The 20,008-nt window shown below is 45.9% G+C and overlaps 1 protein-coding gene across 3 annotated transcripts in view; it reads left to right on the top strand.

Moving 5' to 3' along the window:
- Positions 1–14,388: 14,388 nt before the first annotated feature.
- SLC23A2 (solute carrier family 23 member 2) overlaps positions 14,389–20,008 on the top strand; it is a 143,420-nt gene continuing 137,800 nt past the window's right edge. Inside the window, exon 1 of one of the 3 annotated variants that reach the window (XM_036826304.1) lies at positions 14,389–14,479. The gene's annotated coding sequence lies outside the window, so the exon portion shown is untranslated. The remainder of the gene's footprint in view (positions 14,480–20,008) is intronic. The other 2 variants (XM_036826305.1, XM_036826303.1) reach the window with 2 other exon arrangements.

Here is a 20,008-nt window from a genome sequence, read left to right as displayed (position 1 = left end):
TGCCTTTTGTGCAGGGCTAGGGCTGGCCCTGGCTTGGGGGTGGGGCTGGTAGTGGTGGTGGGTGGCTCAGGGCAGCTACTCAGCAGTGCCCTACCAGGGGGAAAAAGGGAGTCAATATTTTTAGGGAGTTTTGACTCAGAAAGGAAGGGATTTGCTAGAATGAAAAGTTATATGTGAAGCACCTGGCACTGGGCTAGGAACCTTGTACTTTTGGCCTCATGCTTCCTTCTGCTCCTTTTTGAGGTCTTTGCACACCTGCCTCCTCTTTTTGGCCCCAGGGCCAACATGCCTCTTCAGAGAGGCCGTCCTGGATGCTGTATCAACATGGCACCCACCCTTTACTCACTCTCATCTTGCTCCATTTGAATCATAAGTCGTGATCTGGAATGATCCCCTGGTATCTGTTGATTTGTCCTTGACTCCATTTTAATTGTAAACTCCAAAAGAGCAAAGACCACGTCTGCCCTGTGTGCTGCAATAACTGCAGGCTTAGTGCAGTGCCCCACTCACAGTAAGTCCTCTACAGATATTTATGGCATCAGTGAATAGTAGCTGTTATGAAGCTGGGGTTATTATTGATTTCACTGTTGTTGAATCAAAGAGGAAGAAGGTGGTTTTGAGAAAGAGCTTAGAAGAGGCTGAGGGGTGGCAAATAGTGGGGAAGTCCAAGGTTGGTGAGAATGACAAAAAAGTCAGTGAAATTGGAGATTGGCTGGTGATGATGGAGATGGTGGCTGATGGAAGATATCAAAACTCAGGGAAAATAGTTTCGTTCCAACAGAAACAAGAATCAGAAAGTTTTGAGGCCCATAAGCCCAGGCCAGGCCTTGGCTGACTCTCCCCTCTTCTGTCTCTCCAGGATGAGGTATCCCTGCTGCTCTGTGGCCCCCCAATTTCCACTGGGTAGATTCGTAGAGATGAGGACCAAGTCTTTATCTCCAGCACTAAGCTGTCTCCCAAGCTCCTGACTCATGTTTCCTAATATCATCAGACATCCCTAGTTTGGTGTCCCACAAACATGCAAACCTTAACAAGCCCCAAACACAAAGTCCTTTTTCCCCTCTGGTTTCCAGCCTCTCAACTCTCCACTCACACTCCCGTTGTTCCCAATAACGCAGTGTCATCTGTGAAGTTGACATCTAACCATCCACAAAATTGGGATCTTAGATGATTTTCATCTTTGGTCTTTCTCTCCAAATCCTCTGTCTTTCAAATCCTGTCATTCCTAATAACAACAATAACAATAAAAATAATGACAATTATTATTTATGGCTGCTATTTAATTGTTTCAACAATATTTTGAGAAAGGTACTAGCCATGGGACCTTAGGCAAGTTAACCTCTCTGAGCCTCAGTGTCTTTGTTGTGTGGAGACAAGAATTGTGTACCTCATAGGGTGGTTGTGAGGGTTACACTACGGATAACAATGGTAAAGTCTTTGGAACAATCAGTATCTTGATCGTAGCAAAGTGCTCAATAAACATTATTGCCACTAATATTATTTTTTCACTATTATTATAATTGACCCATTTCGCAGGTGATGCCCAGGTAGGTTAAGTAACTCTTCCAAGCTCACATAGCTGGGTTTTTCCAGTGTGGTTCTTCATGTCTATCCCTACTGCCATAGCATTAATTATCACTTCTCATCTAGACTTTTTCATCACCTTTTAAGTCGTCTTCTCTCCAGCCATCTCTTTGCCCACTCTCCATTTTCCACACTTAGTGCAGAGAGTTTAAGAAACATCTCAAATGCCTATATGCTTTCAGTGCTCCACCCAGATGCTCAACCCACCCAGGGTTCCATTGACAATTTCCTTATGTCACTCACCTGGTTTCTCTGTGCTTTTGCTTCCAGTGGCCTACATCTATATTCTCTTTAGAGGACTGTCCTATATCTGTACTGGGCTACTGGAACTGCTCTGCCTAAAAGCACAGAGAGGACAGGAGCTTATGACTGAAAAGTGCTGACTGAAAAGTGCTGGGGTATGAGCAGCCAGCTCCCTTGCCTTGAGATATAATTTATGCTCCAGAACTACCCTATGAGATCAGGATGAGGCTGAGACCTTACCTAAAATTGCCTGTCTTAGCTTCTGCTCTTCTCCTATTCTGTTTTCCCCACTGTCTTACCACTTTCTCCTGGCAGCCTTTTCTTCATAAATCACTTGCAAACAAACCCTTATCTGAAGTCTGCTTCTGGGAAATCTGATAAAAGACATTGGGTCTTAGGATGATATACAAGGCTCTCAGAAATTTGGCCTGGCCTCTGTCTTTAGTTTTGTAGTGCTTGACCTCTGTGAATGAGCTATGTAGTATTAGTCTTGTAGATCACCTGGAGAAGAGAGAATTTGACTCTTAGGTGAGGCATCACAGTGTAGGGCAGCCAAGAAACTCATGGCATGGTGTAGGAGACTAACCTGAGTACTGTGGAAAAGCAGGTGGGAAGAATCAGTGACTAGAGAGAGAAAGGTAATATGCAGATTCTAGTACACATTCATTGCAGAAACTTCAGAACTTCAAATACAACAAAGAAACTGAGAGTCATTTGTTTTTGTTTTGTTTTATTTTGTTTTTTAAAATATTTTATTTATTTATTTGGTTGCGCCAGGTCTTAGTTGCAGCAGGCAGGCTCCTTAGTTGCAGCTCGCTGGCTCCTTAGTTGAGGCTTGCCAGCTCCTTAGTTGTGGCATGTGAACTCTTAGTTGCGAGATGCATGTGGGATCTAGTTCCCTGACCAGAGATCGAACCTGGGCCCCCTGCATTGGAAGTGTGGAGTCTTAACCACTGTACCACCAGGGAAGTCCCCTGAGAGTCACTTGTAATCCTACCACCCATGGATAATTACTATTGATATTGATACTTTATTGCATCCCTGTTAGTTACCTATTGCTGTACAATAAATTATCCTCAAATGTAGAGGCCTAAAACAAAAGTAAACATTTATTATCTCACTTCTGTGGTCAGGAATTCAAGACCAGCTTAGCTGGGGTTCAGGCTTAGGGTCTTGGGAGGTTGCAGTTTAAGATATCAGCTGGGCCTGCAGTCAGCTGAAGGTCTGTCTGAGACTGGAGAATCCTCTTCCAAGATGACGTGCTCACAAGGCCTTTGGCAGGGGGCCTCAGTTTCTTGTCACATGAACCTCTCCCAAGGGCTGCTTGAGCATCCTCATGACATGGCTGCTAGCTTCCCCTAAAGCAAGTGATCCAAGAGAGAGCAAGATGAAATACACAAGATTTTTTATAACCTAGCCTCAGAAGTCACACACCGCTCTTTCTGAAATATTCTTTGATTACACAGGTCAGCCCTATTCATTGTTGGAGGGAACTACCCTGTAGACCATTCACCTACCCATAAACCATTCACAAGTGTGTGAATAATAGGGGGCAAGGATCATTGGGGGACCATTTTGGAGGCTGGCTATCACGATCCCCCTCCACTCTTCTTTCCAATCTTCTATTTATCTCTTTTTTACTGTACACACTATCTTTTGTGGGAAATAATACTGGTTGCTCACCCAACTGCCATTCCCTTTTTCTTCCTTGTTAACGGAGCACCAACTCATTAAGGTTTTATTTTTCAGGATTCTTAGTAGCAGACAACATAACTTTCTCTAGCAGAAAGTGATATGTGTTGCTCAAAGAATCATTGGCAGGGCTGAAGAAACATGGTCTATGTTAGAGGTAGGTAAATTATGGCCAGCAGGCTTGCTGCCAATTTTTATAAATAAAGTTTTACTAGAACACAGTCACACTCATTTGTTTACATATTGTCTCTAGTTGCTTTCACACTACAATTCAGAGTTGAGTAGTTGTGACAGAGACCATATAACCCATAAAGCTTAAAATATTTACTACTTGGCCTTTTAAGAAAAAGTCAGAATGGTAGAGTTATTATAGAAAATAGTATGGAGGTTCCTCAAAAAATTAAAAATAGAAATACCATATGATTCAGCAATACCACTTGTGGGTATATATATCCAAAAGAATTCAAGGCAGGATCTCAAAGAAATATTTGCACACCCATGTTCATTGCAGCACTACTAACAATAGCCAAGAGATGGAAGCAACCTAAATGCCCACTGACATATAAATGGATCAAGAAAATGGGACTTCCCAGGCAGTCTAGTGGTTAAGACTCCATGCTTCCAATGCAGGGGGCGATCCCTGGTTGGGGAACTAAGATCCCACATGCCACGTGGCGTGGCCAAAAAAACCTAAAAAAACAAAAACAAAGAAACAAAAAACCCAAGAAAATGTGGTACATACATACAATGGAATATCACACAGCCTTAAAAAAGAAGGAAATCCTGTCACATGCTACAACGGCAATGAACCTTGAGGACATTATTTTAAGTGAACTAAGCCAGCTACAAAACGACAAATACTATGTGATTCCACTAATATGAAGTTTCTAAATTATAAAAGTCATAGAAACAGGTAAAAAGTTGGCTGCCAAGGGCTGGGGGATGGGGGCGGGAATTCATGTTTAATGGGTAGAGTTTCAGTTTTGCAAGAAGAAAAGGTCCTAGAGATCTATTGTATATGTAAATATACTTAACACTGCTGAACTGTACACTTAAAAATGATAAAGATGGTATTATTTTTTACCACAATTAAAAAAAGTAGTCACAGAATGACTCCCCAAACCACACTGAGAACTGGAATGCCAAAGGCCCTACTGCCCATGCCACAGTCAGGATGTTGCAAGTGAGGAATCTGCTGCCACATCCAGAATCCTAACCCCTGTGCCGTGTTCACACCAGCAAGTCAGTCTTCTCTGAGTGTTGCCTCTCCTTCATATGATTCAGCTTTCATCCATAAGCTCACATGAGCATTTTGATGGGTGGAAGTTTTGATGGGTAGGAGTTTTAGCCTTCTCAGTACAGGAAAATATGCTGGAAAACCAATCCCAGTATCAACCATGACTGTCCATCAGCCTCTCCCTAGTCATTTGCCAAAGTCACATTTTCAGGTATTCCCAATTCAAAGGTAAATTCTGAATAGTCTATCTAAGTCAGTGGTTTTCAAACATTAAAATTACATGGAGGGTTTGTTAAAACGTGGATTGCTGGGCCGCACCTCCAGAGTTTATGAGTTAGAAAGTCTGGGATGGAACCCAAGGAATTGTCTTTTAAAAAAATTCCCAGTTGATGCTGGTGGCTTAAGTATCACCCTTTGAGAACCATCTCTAAGCCACTGTTTCCTAACCTTTTTCACACCCTGCCCCATCTAGATAAACTAATGTTACTGCTTAGGAGGTGACAGGCTTCAGGTCCACTCAACCTATCTGAGGGCTTTGGGGACCAATATCTTGACCTACGTGTAAATCACTCAAAGCACAAGCATACCTTGTCAGTGATTGCTTCAGGGTGGGCACATAGACGCCTTTCTGATCAGCTGAGCTGAGACGTGAAGTTCTAATGATGGCCACTGGTAAAGAGCTCCTTGCTCTTAAAAAGCTGCATAGGCAAAATAGTCCCTCTTCTTCAGGTGGGCATTACTGTGAATGCATGCTACACCTGGAACCATGTTGCAACCATGAGGAGAGTTAAGCTGATATGTTAAAGAGATGGGATGGAAAGGTGGAAAGAATTTGGGTCTTCGAAGATGTCATTAAGCTACTAATTAAACCTAAACCCATCCTTACCTCTGGGCTTCCTGTTAGCAGAGAGAATACATTTTCCTTACGCACTTATATTCTTTATTCCTTACAAATAAATAGGACTCAGCATTCTTCGCTATTTTCAGCCAAAGGTAATCTAATTTATATGCATTTCAAACTGCTTTTGGCTTAGATTTCATGAACACTTTTTCCTGTCATTTGATATTTTTCTACATCATCAAACAAAATGGTTGCATAACACTTGTGTTGAAATGTATTTAACAATCCCTCTTGAGAATTCTCTGGTGGTCCAGTGGTTAGGACTCCACTTTTCCACTGCAGGGGGCATGGGTTTGATCCCTGGTAGGGGAACTAAGATCCCTCATGCTGTGCGGCTCAGCAAAAAAAAAAAAAGAAAAAAAATCCCTCTTATTAGATATTTAGATTTCCCATTTTTTATTATTACAAATCATGCTATGATAGACATCCATGTCCATAAGTCTTTGCACACATTCATAATTATTTCCATAGGATAAACTTCTATGGGTAGACTTGTAAGATTAAAAGGTAAGCACTTTTTAAAGTCTTACAATATATATTACTAAGGTTTCCAGAAAGGTTGTACCAATTTAACTCCCACCAAGAGTGTGGGAAAGTTTTCATTTCCTCATATCTTCACCAACACTGGGTATTATACAGTCTCCTGTGCTGGAGGAGCCCCCTCAGGCTCATCTCTGGGGCTTCACTCCTCTCCAACTGCACTCTCTCCTCCTAGATGATCCTATTGGATCCATTGGTTTTATTTATTTTTTAAAATATTTATTTTATTTATTTATTTTATTTGGTTGCACAGGGTCTTAGTTGCGGCTGGCATGCTCTTAGTTGTGGCAGGCGGGCTCCTTAGTTGCAGCTTGCTGGCTCCTTAGCTGTGGCATGTGATCTCTTACTTGCGGCATGCAGGTGGGATCTAGTTCCCTGACCAGAGATCGAACCCAGGCCTCCTGCATTGGGAGCGCAGAGTCTTAACCACTGCACCACCAGCGAAGTCCCTCCATTGGCTTTAAATATTATATAGCACTGATGACTCCCAAGTGTGTAGCTCCAGCCCAGTCCTCCTCCCTGAGCCCATGTAAATGAATCTGGATGAAGCTATCCAATTGTTCCCTCTTGAGATGTCACAGATAGAAGTCTCCCAGACTGTCCTCCATCCCAACCCTCCTCCATTCTTCCCATCTATGGAGTGGCCCCTCACCTACCTGGCTTCCCAAGCTCCAAACCCAAAAGCCTTCCTTGATTTCTCCCTTTCCTTTATGCTCCATATACAGCCCGTTAGCAAACCCTGTCATTTTATCTTCCAAGGATATTTTGAATTGGCCCCCTTATCTCCAATTCTACTGCTCTCACCCCAGGCCAAGCCACCATCTTCCATCTGAACTACTGTAACTCCTCCCTGTTCTGTTTGCTTTACCCTTGACTCCTCCAGTACATTATCCACATGGCAACAGAGTGATCATCTTAAAACAGAAATGAGATCATGTTATTCCCCTGCTCGTACCCTCTAATGACTTCCTATTATACTTAGAAACCCTGTTCCATCTGGGCCCCTCATGACCTCTTCCTCAATCTCATTTCATCACATTCTTCCTCCTACATTCCACATCCCAGTCACACCAACTGCTTTTCAATTTCTCAAACATGACATGCTCTTTCCTGTCTCAGGACATTTATACTTGCTATTCCTCTTTCTAGAATGGTCTTTTCCCAGCTCTGCATAACTGGCTTCTTTGAGTCTCGGCAATAATGTCCCCTCTTTAGTCCTTCTTTACCACTTTACCTAAGATGGCCCCCCAACCTGGATTATAGTCAGCCCCTTTTATTGTTCCTTTTTAGCACTTACCACAGACACACATATTATTTACTTGCTGGTTGCCATTTCATGTCTTAGAACACAAGTCTACTGGGTACCAGGAGCCCAGCCAGACATTGGGTATACAATTATTTCTCTTCTGACCTCCCATACTTACCAGTATGTAGGCTCACTGGGGCAGATGAGGTGATATTTGTCAATGATGTCTAGCCCAGTGCCTGCCAGGTAACATGTGACCAGTGAAGAGTGGCTATACTAACTTATATCAGATGTAAGTGGTGCAGCCAACAATTTGGGCACAAAGGACCTGAATTCCAAGTGACCTTATATAACTGGAGACCTTATCGAAAACAAAGAGAATGAAATTTAATATGGACGGAGTGTAAACATAGTCCATGGAAAGAATGAGTGTGTGATATTACGGCTCAAAACAAATTGTGGGCTCAGTTCTACAGCTAGACTAGGCCTCTTATACTAATAGGTATTTTGTATTTGTAAAGGGCTATGAAAAACATTTGCAGAAAACATGTTCACAGTAATTATATCATTTAATCCTTATACCCACCTAGGTGGTAGATAGAGTAGACAGAATTGTCTTGAGTTTGCATAATAGGACACCCACGTGTAGCTTGGTTAAATGGTTTCCCCAAGGTCATTCAGCAAGGCAGAGATGGGGCAGGGACCCTGTGCCTTTTCTCTAAGGCTGCAGGAATAGTATGTCACATTTATCCTAGGACTAAAGAATATTCCAAATCAAACCTTCACATCCTACAGTATATATATACACATCCCTGTTTCCTAAAGTGCACATTCCTGGAGACAATAACTTGTATCAGTTCACCTTCTTGGGCCTGACCTTTTGCCCCAGAACCCACTCTAGACTGGGGCTTCATTGCCACTTTCTTTTGGAGATGGACCATGTTATTTAAAATGGGGACTACCCAATTTATTGGATATAAATCTGTTAACTGGATTTTTTTCTAAGTCTAGTTGTTGCATTTACTTAATAAAGACTTTTTGTAGTGTACATACAGAAAAATGCACATATTACAAGTGTGAAGCTTAATGAAATCTCACAAAGTGAATATGCTCGTGTGCCTAGCACCCAGATCAAAGCAAAGAATGTGGCCAGCTCCTCGGAAGATCCTATGGTCTTCTCTTTAATCATTATCCCCCGACAGGGTGACAGCATCCTGAATTCCAACAGCTTGGATTAGTTTTGCTTCTTTTCTACTTTATATAATTACTGATGGATTTTTATTCTTTTTCCATTTTTTCCCCAAAGACTAAGTGTCTCCATGAGGGTCTAGGTTCAAATGACTCCCTTATTGAATAAAGTTCTATTTTATTTTTACCCAGCATTTGAGGCTTTTTGTGTTTTACCTCTAATTTGTGTTTCTCTCTTAGCTTCCAGTTCTCCAGGAACCTGGGAGTTAATCCTGAGTCTTTCTCTCCCTTCACATTTCACCTTCCATCAGTGGCCACACTCCATTGGTTCAGTCCAACAGCTGAGATCATTAAGTACTTACTGAGCATCTACTGTGTGGCAGGCACTATTTTAGCTGCATGCAGAGTTATATAGATCAAGATCTCTGTCCTGGAGGAGCTGACAGTTAGTGAGGCAGGGCAGTGAGACAGAAAAACAAATCATTTCTATATAAGTCCAGTCTAAATACTAGGAAGTACCCCAGGCTACACTTACACCAGCTGAGGGGCTCAAGAGAGGTTTCTAGGAGAGGCTAAGGTGAGACTTAAAGGATGAGCAAGAATGATCCAGAAGAAAGAGTAAGATGTCCAAGCAGAAGGAACAGCTAAGCCCCTGAAGGGCTTTTGAGGGGAAAACAGAAACAGACACAACCACACTCCCCCCGCCCCCACCCCTAGTGTTTGAAGCAGGCAGGAGGAAAAGGAATCTGAGAAGGAGACAGAAAAAAAATGGTCAGAGATGTAGAAGAACCAGTAGGAAATGCAGCCACAAATCCAAGGAAAGAGAGCTTTTCTTGAGGGAACATAGCACTAGCTATGCCAAATGCCTCCAGAAAGTTCTAGTAACATGCGTACAGAAAAGATCCCTTGGATTGTGCAGTTTGGAGGAAATGGCTAATCTACCTGGGCAGTTTCAGAGGAAAATAGGGACAGAACCAGATTGCCAGAAGATGAAGAAAGGAGGGATGTCAGGATGAGGAGACAGGCACTGGAGGCAGCTCTTTCCAGAAGCTGAGCTGAGAAGGGGAGAGAGGTACATGAACTGGGAAGGAGGCAGGTTTTAGAAAGGAGTGGTCAGCGCCGGAATGCAGGGCAGGAGGACAGCTGAGGGAGGGAGGCCTCAGAGGGCTCTTTAGTCCAGAGGCTGGGAAGAGGGGTCCCCCCAGGGCACATCGGGTTTTGGATAAGAAGAGGGAACACACTGCTCATGAATGGTGTCCTGGGAGCAGGAAGCAAGTAGGGGCTATGGACAGATAGATAGGGAATTTGAGGTTGATGGGGGTGGGGATGGGTAAGAAAGTTCACCTGTGAGGGACTTATAAAGGGTGGTCTTTGTCCTTTTGTATCTGACTTCTTTCACTTAGCCTAATGTCTTCAAGAATCACCCTGGTTGTAGCACATATCAGAATTTCATTCCTTTTTAAGGTCAAAAAATATTCTATGTATAGGTATACCATAAGATGATATCTTTATCACCAGGCTGACCACTAAGAGAGACAGCTGTGGGTACCAGCAGTCAGGTAACAGTGTCCTCAAGGTACAAGGAGAGGCTGGGAGTGCAGATGAGAAATCTGCAAGGAGTCAGCAGATAAGAGGCTAAGGCTGCCTCGGCAGGAGGGCTGAGCTTGGTGGAGAGAATACCAGTGTCTTTGTGGCTGACAGGGCTGGGCTTCAGCTGCGCTGGGTGTGGGGGTGAGGGGGGTTGAGGAGGGAGGGATCTGAGGTCAGGAGGGGCTACTGAGCAAAGGGGGACATGGAGGAGGCTGAAGGGGCAGGGGACATGTCTCCTTGAGCATCCTCAGCCATAAATCCCTGTGCTCTCCAGTGTGTGTTTGTGTCAGGTAAATTCTCTGAACTTGTATTCTGGGTTAAGGGTGCATGCATTTAAACAGATATTTTAACAGATATATGTGCATCTAAACAGACAGATATCTCTAAATCTTATTCCAGAAAGGGCAGACCAATTTAGACTTCCTCCCACAGATTTTGAGAGTATTCATTTCCCTTTGCCATAACCAACCTTGGATGTTATTAATCTTTGCCAATCTGATAGGTGGAAAATGATGCAATGATGACTAAATTTTTGTTCCTTTTTGGGGAATAGAGGCCCCAGTCCTCACAGAAGGACTGGGTCGTGTTCTGTAGTGATCAACCACTAAGCACACGTCCCTCCAGGCCTCAGGCTAGCTCTTTCCTGCCTGCTCACCACCTGGATGTTGGTATTCTCGGTTTGCCGACCTCAGTTCCAGACTCCAGAGAGATATTGGAAATAAATATTGTAAAGATAGCCTCGAGCTACAATTACCTCTCAAAAATAAAACAGCCTGGAAATGACAGAAATTTCAATCAAATTATCCAGGTCACAAAATGTTCTTGATAAATTCTGCTGATTTAGTTTAGAGAATGGGGGTGGGGAGGAGGAAAAAACCCTGCTTGTACCAGCTCTAATAGGAAAGGAAAATGAATAGGAAATAAAAGGAAAAGGAAATGAATAGGAAAATATTCATGTATTTTTTGAATTAATAGTTAATTGATGATAAAAATAATTATATATAAATATGGATGTATTCAAGCACTAAATAAGCATTTTAATCCTCACAAAAACCCTGGCAATGTTAAGTCAGGGTCAGCCTCTGACATCAACTCCAGTCTGCCAGCAGTAAAAAGTAGTACTTTGTACAGAAAAAAAAGAAAAGCAGCTGGAGACGACAGAGATGGATCTTGAATGCTGTCCTGGGAAACAGTCTATATTCTGTTTCTTTTTACCCAGTTGTTCTGTAGACCAGGAGGCCCTGAAGAATTTCTAGGAGGGGTGTCAGGTGGTCAGTTCTGTGCTTTGACATGATTACAAGGATGGCTTTGGGAGAAACTCTTGAGGCCAAGAGGCCAGAGAGAAGCTTTTTCAACAGTCTGAGGAAGAACAAGTGAGGGTTTGGGATGGTGGACACAGAGAAGAGAATTCCAGACACACTTGCCCACTCCAGTTGACCATAGGTGACAGTCAAAGTTGATTTCAAAGTTTCTGGTGGCAAAATGAGAAACCCCAGATAGAAGCAAGTTTGTGAGAAGAGAATAATGAGTTCAGCGGTGGAGGTGCCATATTTAAAATTCCTGGGGACTTCCCTGGTGAGAAAACTCCATGTTCCCAATGCAGGGGACCCGGGTTAGATCCCTGGTCGGGGAACTAGATCCTGCAGGCCGCAACTAAGGGTTTGCATGCTGCTACTAAGAAGTCCGCATGCCACAATGAAGATGCCTCAACGAAGACCTGGCGCAGCCTAAATAAATAAGTAAATAAATATTAAAAAGAAAAATTCTAGAAAAAACAAATTCCTGGATAATATCCAGGAGAAGTTATCTGGAGGATAATTGGAAATGTGTGCCTAGAAGCTCAGAAAGATGTCTGTCTGGTCTGGAGAGAGATTTGGGAGTCATGAGGAGATGGCTGATCTTTGGAGAAGGACAGGGCAGGGGAAAAGATGGAGAGAAAGGAGATACTAAGGAAAACAAACATTTTTAGAGGTGAGCATAGGTAACTCTTACATCACTGAGAGGGAAGTGGCGGGGGGGGGGTGTAGGAAAATTGCAAGACCCAGTGGTATTATTGCTAGAGAAGAGTTTTGAGAAAGAGGGAGAAGTCAATGGAATGTTATAGAGCCATCAAGGAAGAAAAGGACTGCAAACAGGTAACTGGATTTGGCAACTAGAAGGTCACTGGTGACATCGAAGAAAGCAGAGAGTGACAGCACCTGAGGAGTGATGGGGAGGACAGGAAGGAAGACAGGCAGGAAGGTGGGAGAGGCCAGGACAGAGGAAGTTTTTTTAGGATAGAGAAAATCTGTAAGTGAGGGAGAGGGAGACCCTGAGGATGCAACAGTTAGCTCTCCTGTTTCTGCGCTCGGGCTTTCTCTAGTTGCGGCGAGCAAGGTCTACTCTTCCTTGCGGTGCTCAGGTTTCTCACTGCAGTGGCTTCTCTTGTTGCAGAGCACGGGCTCTAGGCGCGCAGGCTTCTGTAGTTGCGGCTAGCGGGCTTTAGAGCTCAGACTCAGTAGTTGTGGCTCACGGGCTTGGCTGCTCCCTGGCATGTGGGATCTTCCCGGACCAGGGCTCCAACCCGTGTGCCCTGCATTGGCAGGTGGATTCTTAACCACTGCACCACCAGGGAAGTCCCGTTAACTTCTTTTATCTGAGATCTCTCATCCCTGGCTGAATAAAACACTTAGTACCTCCTTTGCGGCTCCACACCGACACGCCCCTCCCCCGAGCCCCCCACACCCCCCGCCGAAAAAAAAGTTTGGCTGGAAAAGGCTCTCTCTGGTATAGGAGGATGGTAGAGATGTTAGATGGACAGGGCAGTGTGAATTTTTCTCTAGGTGCTGGTCACAGAATTTTTGTCCCTTATTTTCTCCATCTTCAATGTGAATCAAAACACCTGGTCTTCCAGGGTATACTGAATTTTACAAGCCAACTCTTGTATTTTAAAAATACAAGTTATTAGAGAAGTAAATAGGATGACATTATTGATTCTCAAAGACTTGGACCACATCTCTCTATTTTATAAAATTCCCACAGTTGATGGTCACTCCCCCGCCCCCCATCGATATCTGTGATATCTATAACATCGAGTCCCCCAAACTGTGTAAAACAGGCAGAAAACTCTGATGATAAAATCTGCTCCTCCCCATGTAAGGTCAGACACCGTCCACGGTTCTTTAGCTCTATCGAGTTGCTTGGGGCACTAGTCGGTTATTACTCGGTTGTAATAGCAACTAGACTGTGGCCTCAAGATGGAAAGTGCTATGAGAGTGCTAATTATTAGGTTTTTGTTTGTTCATTTGTTTGGCCATGTGTTCAGATAGTCTTCAGTAGTGGCTCTCAAAGGGTGAACCCCAGAGAACAGCATTATCATCACCTGGGAACTTGCCAGAAATGCAAAATCTGGAGCCTCACTCCACACCTCTGGCCTCAGAAGCCCTGGGGGTGGGGCCCAGCCACGTGCATCTTGAGGCAGTTAAGGTGAAGTTGCGACGCGCTAAAGATTGAGGGCCACGGATTTACCTGAGGCCTTTCCGCTCAGCCGCCCTTACCCAGCGGCATCACCAGGGGGCTTTTTAGAAATGCAGAATTTCGGGCTGCACCCTGACCCACGGAATCAAAACCCGCATTTAAACACGACCCTCAGGAGAGTCTGAGAAGCCTCGGTCTATATTACTGTGTTTGTATAATGTAATGAGGATCTCTTCCCCAGTAAGTTAAAAAACCTGACAGCCTAACTGGAGAAACGGTGAAAGTGCCTTGACATCCAAACCACTGAGCCCAAGGCGCCGCAAATTGCTTATCTTCACCGAGAAATGACAGGGCTCGGTGTCAGGCTGGGTAAAAAGGGGGTACGAGGAGGGGGAGACTCCGGGCGAGCACTCTGTATTCCAGGTGTGTCTCCAGAAGCAGGTGTGACTGGAAGGCACGAGAAGGGGGGCGATTTCCACGCAGGGGGGCGGGAAATAAAATGAACGTGGCGGGCGGAGAGGACGACGAGGGGGGGCGCCTGGGGTGCCAAGCGGCTCGCCTAGCTTAGCAGGCGCTGAGGGGGAGCCCCTCCCTCGGGGGAGGCCAGAGGGCGGGGGTCTGGCGCGGAGAGGGAGGTGGGTCCGGGCCGGCGCGGGGGCGGGCGGCTCTGCGGCTCCCCGCCCCTGGCCCGCCCCTCCGCGGCGCCATTTTGCAGGCGGCTGTTGCTGGGACCGTAGGCTGCGGCGGTTACTGCGGAGCCGAGGCGTGGCGGCAGGACGGGAGCCCAGCGGTCTGCAGCCAGGTGAGAGCCGGGCCGCCGCGCCCCCCGCCCGTCCCGCGGGCCGCACCTGCTGGGCCTGGCCGCGAGGGGCCCGCCGCGCCCACGAGGCCGGCCAGGCACGGCCCCCGCGCGCTGTCAGCGGCGCGGCCTGCGCCCCCACACCCCGGCCCGTCTCCGGGGTCCCCCGACCACTCTGACCGCGGGGGCCCGGGATGCCCGGCGACCCGCAGCCCCGCCGGGCCCCCGGGCGCTCACCCCTGCCTGCGGCCGGAGCCGCCGTGCGCTCGGGCCCTGAGGCCGCGCTGCGGGGAGGCGAGTGGGGTCCCCCGGGGACCCGGTCCCCGCCGCCTCCCTCCCGGCCCTCGGCCCGCGCGGCCTGGGGTCGCTCTCTGGTCGGCCCTCCGCAGGCGGTGCGCGCGGGCATCTCCGTGCCCCCAGGAATGCAGGGCCATCAAGAGGGGCAGCGGAGGGGGGTGCCTTTTACATTTTTGCCTTCTTTCTCCCCTACAATGGCTGCGCCGAGTATTTAGGAGCTCTCGCTCCGACCCCAGGGCCTTTCTGTCTGGCCAGTTCCCCGGGGGTCGCGGTACCCCTTGTTGCCACCTTGCTGGGAAGAGAAATTGTCATTTTCGAGTGTGACTAGTTTATGGGCGCAGAATTTTCTCCTTCCTATGACTCTAGATGTCCCTTTGATGGGCAGCTGATAGGGATTCGGCCTACAGGCTGGGGGTTTTAAGCATGACTGATGGGAAATTCTTGATTGTCAACCCAAAGGGTAAGTGAAGGCAACTGCAGGTGGAAGAAAGTCACTTATAAGGGATTTCTGGGTCTGAGGCATTATAAGTTGCTGACTACTTTTAGTCGTGCAGTGATGGGAGAGAGGAGGGGGAAGATGCTGTCCCTGCTGATATTTGGACGTCTGTGTGCAGAGAAGGCTGGGCAGTGTGAGGACGTGCACAGTCTGGTTTGAGCTGTCATTAATTGGCATGTGATCTCCCTCACCCAGTTTCTTCCTCTCTGAAGCCAGAGGTTAGAATCACGGATGGTTGGAACATTTTAATTTTTATATTTTTGCATTTGAATGCTGTTGGACTGGGGCCTCGCCCTTCCAAGCTGTCTAGACCTGCCTTTTCACCTTTGCATATGACTTGGCCCACTTGGCCCCTGAAGGTGAGCCTGGTGAGATTTATAAAAAGGGCCTTTTGGCTCAGAAATTCTGAATTCTGTACAGGGTCATGGTTGACTCTATCAGGGTCACTTGTGAACCTATCACTACTGGTCTCTTTTCACTCATCCAAAATTTAATAGCTTTTGGGCACCTGCCTTTTAGAAGCCCAACAGTGGGTGTGCACAGTGTAAGCCCTCATGACACACCTGTTAGTTAAAAGGGGGTGAGTAGGTGTGTCCAGCTGACAATCTGTTTCACCTGACAGCCTGAACATGAGCTATCTGCTTTCTAGACTATATCGTTGCCAAAATGGTGACCAGCTTCTTTCTTTGAATACCAGGGCATTTCTCTTTTGGTTTCTTTGCTTGGAGTGGGGAGTGATTTTTTTTTTTTTAAAGAAACTAGGTATTTCAATAACTTTTCATAGTAGTTCCCCCCCGCTCCCAAAGATGGTTTTGTGGCAGTTGTGTTTTCTGAATGTGGCACAGTCAAGCCGAGTTTTAATGTCTGTTAGGATGTTTCAAAAATGCTTATGAAAGTACCTGTCTAGAATATTGGATAGGGTTTTGCTAGGTTTCATGCCACACTGCCTATCTGGTTTGTGTAGCAAAGGCTAGTGGATTTATAATAGCATTGCAGAAATGAGTTAGATGTACATCAGCTAATTTGGTGACAAGTGCTGTTAATCCAAATATTATTGACTAAAACCCAATCTTTTGCCTTCAAGTAGCCTAAGGTCTAGTGTGTTGGATACTGGAAATCCTGAGTTGGTTATTGCCACCATCTTCAGTGTCTCCAGAGACAAACCTGGGATCCATTTGGGTACTCATTTCTGGCATCACTGGTGACTTAAGGGTTTTTCCCATTATGGTTAAGGGAATTAAAAATCATCAGTCATAATTTGCAATTATATAGTGCTTTGTACTTGTAAATGAGAGCTTTTTAAAAACTTATTTTTATTTAATCCTCTTATGCTGTTTTATTTATTTATTTATTTATTTATTGGCTGTGTTGGGTCTTAGTTGCTGCGCGCGGGCTTTCTCTAGTTGCGGTGAGCGGGGGCTACTCTTTGTCGCCGTGCTCGTGCTTCTCATTGGGGTGGCTTCTCTTGTTGTGGAGCACAGGCTCTAGGCGCGCGGGCTTCAGTAGTTGTTGAACGTGGACTCAGTAGTTGTGGCTCACAGGCTCTCGAGTGCAGGCTCAGTAGTTGTGGTGCACGGGCTTAGTTGCTCTGCGGCATGTAGGATCTTCCCGGACCAGGGCTCGAACCCGTGTCCCCTGCATTAGCAGGCGGATTCTTAACCATTGCGCCACCAGGGAAGTCCCTCATGCTATTTTAACTTAAACATTTTGCAGTCCTTCTCTGACCTGTTTCCAGGCCTTGCCTAAAAAACTCCCAACATGCTAGTCTGTTCCCAGTGCCAGGTAACCTCATTAATTCATTTTCATTCCCTGCTGTTTTTCCAGTTATTCTCTCCCCAGAGGGCCTGAGTCTGGGCTTGCTTTCTTTCTTTTGCTGGGGAGCATTCCTGCTTCAGGTTAAGCTGTGAGCTACTACTAAGCGGTTTAAACTGGTCCTTTGTGCTCCTTATGGCACTCTCTTCATTTTCTCCCTGGCTTTGCTATTTCTGGCCTGTTGTTTTGTCACCGGTTCTAGGTTGTTGTCTCTGTAAGAATTGAGGTCTGCTTGCAGCTTATGCTTTTCACAGGCCTCCCCACATTTAACACATGTATTGACTGCTGACTGTGTACCAGGTAACTACCTTGGTGCTCCAGATGCTGCATGGAAATTTCTTCCCCACACAGAGCTCACACTCTAGTGTGGAGGCAGACAATGAGACTTTGTGCTGTGAAGAAGAATCTGGCAGGATTGGGGGTATTAAGTGTTGCCGTGGGAGCTGAAATTGTAGGAAATGTAGAACGGGAAGCTCTGAGTCATCTTTGAGTGAAGATGTGAAGGAAGTGAGTCATATGGATATCTGGGGGAAGAGCATTGCCGTGGAGGAAACTGCAGATGCAAAGGCCCTGAGGCAGGAGAAAGAGAGAATGACTGAGATCTGAAAGACAATGGGAGTTGAATCATTTAAGGCTGCGTGGCACCTAGGAAGGCCTGTAGATTTTACTTTGAGGCTGGGTAGGAGCCATTGGAGAATTTTGAATAGAGGAGGGATAGAGACATGCTGGTTGTTGATGTGTGAGAATAGAATGAAGTCAGGGTGAGCAGGGTAGGGCTGCAGGACAGGCAGCTAGTACAGGGCTGAAGATGGTGATTGAGTGGAGGTGGGTGCCGGTGGGGTGGTGGTGAGAAGTGTCGGATTGTGAGGTGGGGCTGAGGAGATTGCTGATGGACCGTCTGTGGGGGGTGAGAGAGGGAGTTGAGGGCAACGTCAGGGTTTCTGGCCTAAGCACCTAGAAGGAAAGTGGCTGCCCCAGGAGCCACATCCACATGATATGTTAAGTTGCCATGCCAACCTGATGCAACTAAATGCAGTGGTAAGGAGAGGGTGGATGTTTGGGGGAGGTCTTCTTCCATGGAAATGTAACTCTTCTTGGGAACTTCTCATTGTCCTTTGTCTTAATTCTCTCTTCTGACCTCAGGCAGGTAAGTCCCTCACCTCAAGTCTAGGTGGCCTCTAAGACCCTCCTTGAAAATTTACCCCATGAGGGAAAGTTCCATCTACTTGTTTTTTCATAACCATCTTTTGCTTTACTTCATATTTTTTGTTGTTGTTGTTGTTATGCAGGCCTAAAATCTAAAGGTAACACAAAAAGCGAAAATTTGGATTCATCAAAAATGGCCTCTGACAAGTCCCTACGTCTTGGGAAGTGTGGTAGACATGATTTGCATATATACTATATACAGAAATATCTAAGTATTCAAGTGTAATGGGTACAGTAGTGGATACTGCATAGGCTCATGGAGGATCATACTTAGGACTTCAATCAAGTAGTCTCACTGCCTGTGAACTTTTCAGCAACTTAAGAGTGCAACTCGCAGCCTCTTCCTGTTGGCCATGGTCTTGACTCCAGTTCTTCCTTCATCATTGTTTCTCTGTACCCTTGATGAGTTCTTCAGTCTCCTCCTTCAGTGAGGGGCTCAGGGTTGCACTGGGCCTCATGTTGCCTGGTTGCCACAAACCATGGCTTTTTATGGTCTGTGGTCCAGAAAGCCTTCTTTATTCACGGGTTCTTTCCACAGGTTTTTCCCAAAGCAGCTGATCCTTCCGTCTCCTTGTGTCACTTGCCCTGGGGCATCTCAATGAGTGCCTGGTGGAGGTTCACCCATCTGGGTGGCCACCTCTCTCTCATTTATGTGCATGTGACTCTTACAGAGTTGAATCTTCCCATCTTCTAAGTTGAACTCAAGAGCAGTTTAAAACTCTTCTCTCCAGGAACCTCTCTAAGCAGTAGAGGGGACCCAAGAAAGACTAGACAGTGAGCCCCATGTGATAGGACCAGTGCAATAATGATGGTGCCAATGGGTATTGACTATGTGCTGAACACTTGAGGTCACTATTGTTGGTTTCAACAGCTGGCAGCCAACGTGGTTCTGGTCTGCATCTTATCAGTGAAGGAACTGGAACTTGATAAACTTTTCTAGTTTAACTCTTGGGTCTTGAATTCTGCTCTTAATGCTCCAATAAACCTTGGGACCCTCAATGATAGAATGCTATTCCCAAGTCTTGCCTGAAGGTCTGTGTTTCTTAGCTCCTGTTGGCATAGAAGAGTGCAGAGAAACTAGTGTCAGTTGGTCAACAGGTGCTTTGCCTAGCACTTCCTGTGTTTATTAATGGCATTTAATCACAGCAGCCCTATGGAAATAGGTATTACTATTCCCATGTTACATCTGAGGATGCTGAAGTTGGTGGTGGGCAGCTCCTTGCCCAAGGTCATAGTAGCTGAGTCAGAATTTGACCCAGGGCTGGCCTGATTGCCATGCTCCTTGGGTGGGTGTGGGGGAGGGGGAGGTGGGAGTGGCATGAGTAAAGGTGGAGGGGCTTGTGAGAGGGGTTGAATGTGTCAGGATGGTTGGAGGGAGGCTGAGGATGAGGTAGGTGGAAAGGGTGTACAGAGCTTAAAGGTCCTTTTGATACTATATTATGGGGCTTGAATTTTGTCTGGAAGACCACCAAGAAATTCCCAGAAGGGAGTGACTTGTAGAGATGTGCATTGTAGGAAACTCTGGGGCAGTGTGGAGGGTACATGCTGAGGCTGAAGGAGAACAGATCCTCCTCGCTTTCTCCTGCCTCCTCTTATCCATCCTGTTGTTCATTCCAGTCTCAGTGTTTTTTTCTCTGCACCCCAGCTTGGGTCCTTTGTTCCTTCCTTTCCGTCATTTATTCCTGCAGGATCCTCCCACAACCCCCTACCCCAACACATGC

This window comes from Balaenoptera musculus, chromosome 15 (assembly GCF_009873245.2).
Source record: "Balaenoptera musculus isolate JJ_BM4_2016_0621 chromosome 15, mBalMus1.pri.v3, whole genome shotgun sequence".
NCBI lineage: Eukaryota > Metazoa > Chordata > Mammalia > Artiodactyla > Balaenopteridae > Balaenoptera > Balaenoptera musculus.
Note: the sequence above shows the minus strand (reverse complement) of the source record. Positions and strands in the feature narration are given on the sequence as shown.